Here is a 7,911-nt window from a genome sequence, read left to right as displayed (position 1 = left end):
TGAATGAGTGAGATTCTTTAGTGGTTTGACCCTTTACATGCCCCTATACTTTTATTAGGGTAGTTTAGGTATATAAATGATTAATTTGATTAGGGTAGTAGTTTAACGACCTATCTAGCCTCTATCAGTCACGTGCCACCAGTCCTGAGACACGTGTACTCATCATGTGGACAAAACTGCTTAGAGATTTGTTGACTTTCTTTCCTCTCACTGGATTTGGATATGTGCCTCTAGTCCTGAGACATGTATTTCTATCTTGTGGACATCCGGCTCGAATACCGGACCATTTCGGCTCCAATACCGAAAACACCTTTTTCATCTTTTTACTTTGTTAAAGTCAGGCTAAAGTTTCAATGACATATCGAGGGACTTTAGATCAACGATGACACGATTGGAGAGGAAATCATCCCCTTTTATTCTTTTTTTAAAATCGATCTCTTCTCATGACTTGACATCACCCAGAACACCTTTACGATGAATTTTCTTCAGCATCTCAATGAATTGTCCAAATCGCTCATCCAATTTGTACCTATTGAACTTTTGGGGGTATGGAAGTTTGGGCTTGTAAACCTCATCTTTATTCTTCTGTTTCTCCTTTGGCTCTTCATTAGATTTCTCACTCATCTTGCTAGAATCTTCATGCTTATTCTCTTTGCTCGAATCACACCCCTCTTCACCCTCCTTACTCTTCCTAAGAACACTCTCTTCAAGGACCTTAACACTCCTAGTGGTGATAGGTCAAACCGGTTCCTTAGGATCAATTTCTTGCGAGGGTAAAGAAGATGGGCTAGCACAATCTTTCAAAGGATTAGCTAGTTGAACGATGTGGTTCTCAAGCATCTTTCCATGAGTTAATAGGCCATGAAACATATTGTCACTAGAGGATATGTAATTGTCCAACTTCTTGGCTTGATTATCTACCATGAAATTCGCTAGCTTACTCATAAATTGAGATTGTTGATCATAGGAATCATCACTTTGACATTGGGCAATTGGAGTACATTTGGGTGAGGAACCCCTTTGAGCATCATTTTGAAAATTTCCTCTACTTTGGTTACTCCAATTACCCTTATCAAGATTTTGGCCAGAATTTTGAATATGATTACCATAACCTTGGTTATGATCCCCATATTCTTGGCCGTAGCTTTGATAATTACAACCAAAGTTGTTATGGTTACCATGAAACCCTTGGGTTACTTGGTTCCTATAGCCACTATTTTGGTTATAATTATTGTAGCTCCCATGGTTGTGATAGTTCCTATTTCCAACATTCTTTTGAGCATTAACTCTAGATCCAAAATCACTATTACCAACATAATTCACATGCAAATTTTCATTTTCATCGTATTCATCACATCCATCACAAGGAACATTTGGACAATTAGAAGCATCATGATCATTACTTCAGCATAAATCACAAGCCAAACATTATCTAATCATGCAACAAGAAGCGAAAAGAGGGTTAGAGTAAGAAGATGTACCTCTCCCCTTAAATTGGGAGGGAAGATCTTGTGCTTGCGAAGATAAATTTTCAAGCTTAGCTTTGATAGAAGCCACCTCCTTCCCTAAGTCCGAAAGTAGAGTAGACAATTTGTTGATGGCATTGACTTGATCAATCGAGGCACACTCGTTTGTTGACTCTTCCTCAACCTCTTGCCAACTCATGTAGTTCCTCACTACATCATCTATCACATAAACAACCTCTTCCACCGTCTTGTTTATGATTGGGACATCGGCTCCGGCATCTAAGCTCGACCTACATTGAGAACTCAAACCACCATAGAAAATTTGAATTATTTGGTAAGTTGGAATTCCGTGGTGAGGGCACTCTCTTTGATACTCTTTGTACCTCTCCCATGCTTCAAAAAGATTTTCATTAGGCCTTTGCTTGAAATTTTAGATCAAAGTTATAGATTCTACCATTTTCTTTTGAGGGTAGAAACGGGATAAGAATCCTCTGGTAACATCGTCCCATGTTCTTAAAGAATTCGGCTTAACCTCCTTGTCCAACCATTCCAAGGCTTGACCTATGAGGGAAAAAGGGAATAATTTCAGCCTTATAAACTCTTGTGCAACCCCACTCACCCTAATAGTGTTGCAATATTTCTCGAATTCCTTAAGGTGGTTGAGAGGACTTTCATTCGATGCACCACTATATTGTCGTCTCTTGATCAAGGTAATCATTGCGGGCTTGATTTCAAAATCACTATCTGGAATCAATAATGGAGCAATCCCGCTCTCATACTTGTATGCACCCGGAGTACCCAACTCCTTTAATGTAACCCTTTGAGCTTCTCCCATGTTCACTTGCATACACAATCTCAAAAAAAAATTATTATTAGCACGACTACAAATGTAGCCTAAAGAGAAAAATCTTTTTGTATTTTTGAGATTAAGGTGAAATAGACTCAACAACAATAGCAATCATCTACGCCATTCCCCGGCAACGGCGCCATTTTTGACCCAAAGGCGAGACTAGGTCGTTGAAAACTAATCTACCCTTGGTAAAAAAAAAATTTATAATCTCTCAACACATCCCTACACAAAGCATAGAGTAAGTCGAGGGTCGAACCAATAGGAATGGATAATGAATGCTAAAGTCAAAGCTAAGCTATTTCAAAGCAATAGAGTAAGGTGTGTGTATTCAAAACAATCAAACAATCAAATGAAATCAAATTTAACAAGTACTAGGGTTAGGATCCACATGTACTCGGAATGGACATAGCTAATTGGGATTAGAGATGACTAAGTCAAGTGTTGCGAGGGAAAATCAACTAAGCAATCAAGAGAGTAAGGTAGGATAATCTCCTAGAGGTCAAGATAGCGCCAACTATGAGAGACTCTAACTATGAACCTTGCAAACCTACTCAATCGATAAAAGCAAGCCACATATCAATTTTCCATATCAATGCAAGCCTACAATGCATTCTAGTGTAACAAATCAAAGTTAGCTACTCTTCAATTAATCACACACATGCACTTAATCAATCAACCAATTTAATCACAAAATCAACTCCATCAATTTCCCCCAATTAGCATCAATCCATCACTCACACATGCTTCACCATTCCCCTAGAAAGAGAACTACTCACAATCCATTGAAATTAAGATCAAAACTAAACTAATCAACAATTTCATCATCACCATATCAATAGAACTAATTCAATAAAAAATTCAATTCAAACTTGAACAATCAACAAAACAATTGAAATAATAAGATGAAAATTACATTAAAGTAAAAGAAATCCTTACAAACTTGCTTTCAATTCAATGGAGGAAATGCTAGAATTAACAATCTACAATCATCAATCAACAATTAAGAACTTCTCTCTCTAAAATTCTAGCCTAATTTCTGAATTAATTCTCTAATGATTCTCTAATTATCCTCCAAAAATAGAAAGAATATATATATATATATATATAGTAAAACTAACTAAGAGAAGTTAGTTAGATCGTCCCCAAATAAACCCATGCAAGCGCGGCCAACCATAAGGGGGAGCGCGGCCGCGCAAAATTGGGTACGGAATAGGGACCGAGGGAGGCGTGCCCGCGCTTGGGAGAAGGATAGCCCTCTTCCCTATCATACCAATGCTCCTCGTGTGTTCCACTTAATGCTCTTAATAAACACGGAACCTTGCAATTTCTAAACTCCATGTTTGCGGGTTCAAGACTAGAAATCATGCCCCCACAGCTTGAATGCACAGCTCAAGGTCTATAGGAACTTGCACTTCTCCATGCTTGAGCTTCAAATGGAGACCACTAGGCATCCTAATCAATGCAAAACTTCTGAAGAGGCTTGGGAAACTTGGAAAATGACCTTAACCTGAAAAATAAAGAAAAACAAGCAAATAAAAGAGAAGATAACAAAATAAACCAAGAAATGCATAAAGAAAGAAATCCAACTAAGAAAATGCAATCTAAAGGAAATAAAGAGTAAAATAAAGGAAAAGCTAAGTAAAAGAGCTATAGAATAGCATGAAATTCATCCTAAAGAGAACCAAATGAGTGCCATAAATGACACTCACACCCGACTCCACAGTCGGTAAAGAAAACACATTCTCGGCATGCAGGCCGGAAAGATAAAAAAGCATAAAATATGGCAGAATGCCCCTAAAATCATGGTTGAGATTGGTCCGCCTGGTTCTCCGGATGATGGATCCCCTCATCGGTAGCCGCCTGATCCTCCTTGTGGTTCTCCCCATCAGAGGGGACATCGATGGAATCCCCTTTCGCAGGGAGTTCTTTGGGAGACAGTCTCTTCACCGCCTCTACCCCCATGCAAAATTATCGCTGGAGGTTCTTGGGATGCTAGATGGGGAGTACTCCCCAGAACTTTCGTTACCGAGAGACCCCTCAACCAGGGTTACCTTTCCAGATGGCACTTCCAAAGTACCGTCTCCTCGACACCGTTTGTTGGCTGCCTGTTTGGTCCTAGCCATCTTGTCTTGCATAGACACATAGATGGTCGGTTGAGGAGTATATTATTGCTCCATTCACCTAGAGCCGACACTCCTAGTCCTTGACTCAGCCGTCCCAGGTGACCGGCTGACTACTGACCTAGGCCGTGCCGTGTGTGTTGGTGATGAGTCCATTTATTGAATGAATTAAAATAAATGAAATGAGTTGAGAGGGGTAGAGGCAGTACCTTACGTTTGTCTCTAAAAAGAGGGCAAACGGCGAGGTCTGATTGAGTTGGTGCAAAAGAAGATCCTGCTTGCTTGAGGCACAGGCGGTTGATAACCGGCTGACGCAGGCGGGAGAAATACGAGATTAGTGTTCACACACAATGATGGAAGGCAGACTCTCACTCTAAAACCCTTAGACTTTATCTCTCTAGAATGTTTTGGAAATGTTCAACTAGGGGGGGGGTAAAGTTAGTATTTATAGAGGGGTAAATTTGAGGGCAATTTCGTAATTTCCCCGGAATGTGAAAAGTTAAAATTTTCACAGAAAAAAACCTTTTTTATTCTCCACCTATGGAAGAGTGACATGTGTCACAGATGCCACATGGTGCGCCACGTCACATCTGTGAGGGGCAAATGTTTTGGGTAATTTTACCCATGCCACGTGGCCCAATCAGGCCTTGACACGTGTCATACTTTGGTTGGTCCAAATTGGGCCAATCTCCTTCTGACATGTGTCTCTCTTAGAACTTAGGAGCAAAAGGCGGCCTTCAACGGCCCAAATCCCGAGAAAGCCGCAATGCGACACAACCCAGAATAATTAGGTCAGAATGACCTAATCAGGGGTACATTTCCCAATAACCCTATAAATAGGGAGATTTCCCCCAATTTTGGGACATCTACATTTATTACAACATACCCTACATTCTTTTACTTCAGAGAATCACATGATCTCGGAATCCGAGAAGATCTCACCTCTTTTTCCGCACTTTCTCCTATTATTCTTCAAGTACTAACTTAATCGTCGGAGGAGGATCTCCAACCACCCGGAGTCTCCGTTGTTTTACAGGTACAGGCCGCGCGCTACCAGTCTCTGAGCTGTAACTCTCCCGAGGGACAAAAACACCCAAAATAATAATTATTTTTATTACTATTACTATTACTATTACTATTACTATTACTATTACTATTACTATTACTATTACTATTACTATTTGTTTTATTGTTACAAAAATGAAAATTCATTTTATTTTAAAAATAAAAAGTCATTATATTCAAATTATATTTTAAAATAGTCATTAAAATAGTCATTACAAAAATAAATCAATAAAAAAATAGTGATTAAAAAATTGCCCAATTAAAAGGTTCTTCCCCTTAACATAGTACCATAGATGAATAAGTATCATTATTTGTTATTATTATGCAAATTCTATTTTAAAATAGTCATTAAATGTTATAACAGTAGAGATTCTTACAATATCAACAATTGACAATAATATCAAACAAATGACAGTATCAAAATACACAAATATCGAAATTGAAAATAATATTCAATATTATAATACAACAATAGATCATATAAAAACAAATACTCAACAATATAATACACCTACCATTAGATTAATACCTTAGATTATGAGAAATCCACATACATAGATTTAGCCATACTCTAAACACATACATTAGTTACACACATCCTTAGAGGTTGTCTTGGTAGAAAACCAATTTCTTAATAATAGCTAACCGAAACACAAAAGGACTATCGATGTCATACATAAGCACAATCCCGTGCCCAGGTTTTATTTTTTGTTGTTTCATCATTTTATCCACGTCGTTCCGTATTGAGGCGAAAATTATCTATAAGTCCCCTCCTTCGTCGACATAAACAATATCTAGTTCTGCATTCCACTTCTTATCGTCCACAAAAAGCTCAAATTGTGCAAAATAACCCATGCCCACGTAGACATCCGTAGGAAAATCGACTGGAATTTCCTGTAACACAGTAAGAATAAAAATCTCATTAATGTTTATATTGTAACTAGGTATTACTTATGTTGTTAAATCAGAAAATTTATTGTTTAAATCAAACTTACAATTTAACATCATTGTTTAAAACAATTATCCCAACATCATTACATTGGATTTGAGATTGCAAGACTTCCATTTTTGCTTAAATTTCCGCTATTTGTTGTTTTTGAAGTTTCTTTTTTCCTCCTATCTACTAGAGGAACCAGGTTCTTTATAGTGGCCATGAGCTAGGTTAGACAACCTTGTTGTAGTTTTAATACCTAGGAGATAAAAATGAACGTAAAATTTTCCTAAACCCCGGTAATACAATTCCAAAAAATCACCCACGAGGATACCATTATCTCTTATAAATGTTGACCACCCATCTTCAATTGTCGTTTGGAAACCGTGACCCTCTTCCACATCACGAACTACAACCATCCAATATTTAGTTGTATCTAGTCCACGATACACACGCCCATATCCGTTTATGTCGCTAACGGTCGCTCGATATTTAGATGGAATAACCTAAAATTCAAATATAAACAAGATACAAATTTACGCATTTTAATAACGCTACATTGAACGTAATTAAAATATTAATAATTACTAGTCAAGTTTTTCTCCATCTTGAACTTGTTGAATTGGAAAACACTGTAAGACTTTATACAACTATTGTTACGTATCCGTATGGTTTTAAAAAAACGCATCAAAATATGGAAAACAAAAAAACAAAATTTTTTGGAAGCAAGTACAATTACCTCAGGGGACATCATCCTAAAGGTTTTGATGAGAATTTAATCCAGTAATAAGCAAATGCAACATGTTGTTTAATTTGGAGGTGTGTTCCCTTTTATAGTCCCCTTTTAATATTTTATATTTTATGTTCATTGTTGCATCACATCAATGTCATGACATGTTTAATACTTTTACCATCGTATTATAAATTCATTAAAACTTTATTATCAACTACAATTTCAATATAAATTCATTAAAACTTCATTTAACAAAATTACTATTAAAAATAACAATATGGATGTATCATATTGACGAAAATGTACATACCAACCGTGACAAAACAACTGTGACAAAAAGAGTACATTTTACATGGAGAAACGCATACCTCGATTAGTGGAGCCCATCATGTCTAGTTTACAAAATGAACCAGAAAGGACAAATCTTGGGTTAGTGGAGCCCATGTCTGCTAACAAAGGCATATCTGGATTAGGTGGAAAGTATATAGTCTATGTTTATTACATTATACTTTTGACTTTCCATTGTTAAATCTCATCAGCTTGAGCTTCAACTTGGTTCAAGGTCAATTTATTTATAGCTACAATTTCTTCTCATTTCGTAGTTTTTCTACTGTCATAAACAATTTATAAACAATTCATTTAAGCTGAACTTAGCTAATCGATGTTTACTGAACTGAACTGGATTAAACTAGCATGTATTAATCCTAACTAAACAGGCCCTAGATCTGTCCGAGATTAAACTAGCA

The sequence above is a fragment of the Chenopodium quinoa genome, unplaced genomic scaffold, assembly GCF_001683475.1.
Source record: "Chenopodium quinoa cultivar QQ74 unplaced genomic scaffold, ASM168347v1, whole genome shotgun sequence".
Classification (NCBI taxonomy): domain Eukaryota; kingdom Viridiplantae; phylum Streptophyta; class Magnoliopsida; order Caryophyllales; family Amaranthaceae; genus Chenopodium; species Chenopodium quinoa.
This window is presented reverse-complemented; position numbering follows the sequence as displayed.